The sequence below is a fragment of the Arachis hypogaea genome, chromosome 13 (genome assembly GCF_003086295.3).
Source record: "Arachis hypogaea cultivar Tifrunner chromosome 13, arahy.Tifrunner.gnm2.J5K5, whole genome shotgun sequence".
Taxonomy (NCBI): Eukaryota; Viridiplantae; Streptophyta; class Magnoliopsida; order Fabales; family Fabaceae; genus Arachis; species Arachis hypogaea.
This window is the reverse complement of record NC_092048.1, coordinates 88,611,033-88,611,955: the sequence shown is the minus strand read 5'-3', so window position 1 is coordinate 88,611,955 and position 923 is coordinate 88,611,033. Positions and strand designations below refer to the sequence as shown.

Here is a 923-nt window from a genome sequence, read left to right as displayed (position 1 = left end):
AAGCCTCAATTAGTTTCTCTGATGCAACAGAACTGCAAGTTTCATGGACTTCCATCAGAAGATCCTTTTCAGTTCTTAACTGAATTCTTGCAGATCTATGATACTGTTAAGACCAATGGGGTTGATCTCGAGGTCTACAGGCTTATGCTTTTCCCATTTGCTGTAAGAGACAGAGCTAGAGTATGGTTGGACTCTCAACCTAAAGATAGCCTGAACTCTTGGGATACGCTGGTCACGGCTTTCTTAGTCAAGCTCTTTCCTCCTCAAAAGCTTAGCAAGCTTAGAGTGGATGTTCAAACATTCAAACAGAAAGAAGGTGAATCCCTCTATGAAGCTTGGGAGAGATACAAGGAACTGACCAAAAAGTGTCCTTCTGACATGCTTTCAGAATGGACCATCCTGGATATATTCTATGATGGTCTGTCTGAGCTATCAAAGATGTCACTGGACCATTCTGCAGGTGGATCCATTCACCTAAAGAAAACGCCTGCAGAAGCTCAGGAACTCATTGACATGGTTGTAAATAACTAGTTCATGTACACTTCTGAAAGGAATCCTGTGAGTAATGGGACGCCTCAGAGGAAGGGAGTTCTTGAAATTGATACTCTGAATGCCATATTGGCTCAGAATAAAATATTGACTCAGCAAGTCAATATGATTTCTCAGAGTCTGAATGGAATGCAAGCTGCATCCAACAGTACTCAAAAGGCATCTTCTGTAGAAGAAGCTTATGATCCTGAGAACCCTGCAATAGCAGAGGTGAATTACATGGGTGAACCCTATGGAAACACCTATAATCCCTCATGGAGAAATCATCCAAATTTCTCATGGAAGGATCAACAAAAGCCTCATCAAGGCTTTAATAATTGTGGAAGAAACAGGTTTAGCAATAGCAAACCTTTTCCATCATCCACTCAGCAACA

At 41.5% G+C, this 923-nt stretch overlaps 1 non-coding gene across 1 annotated transcript; it reads right to left on the bottom strand.

Annotated features, from left to right (window-relative positions):
- Window positions 1–276: 276 nt before the first annotated feature.
- Window positions 277–384, bottom strand: LOC112739392 (small nucleolar RNA R71). The gene has a single exon (XR_003170330.1). It is a non-coding gene; the product is annotated as a small nucleolar RNA R71 (small nucleolar RNA).
- Window positions 385–923: the final 539 nt, after the last annotated feature.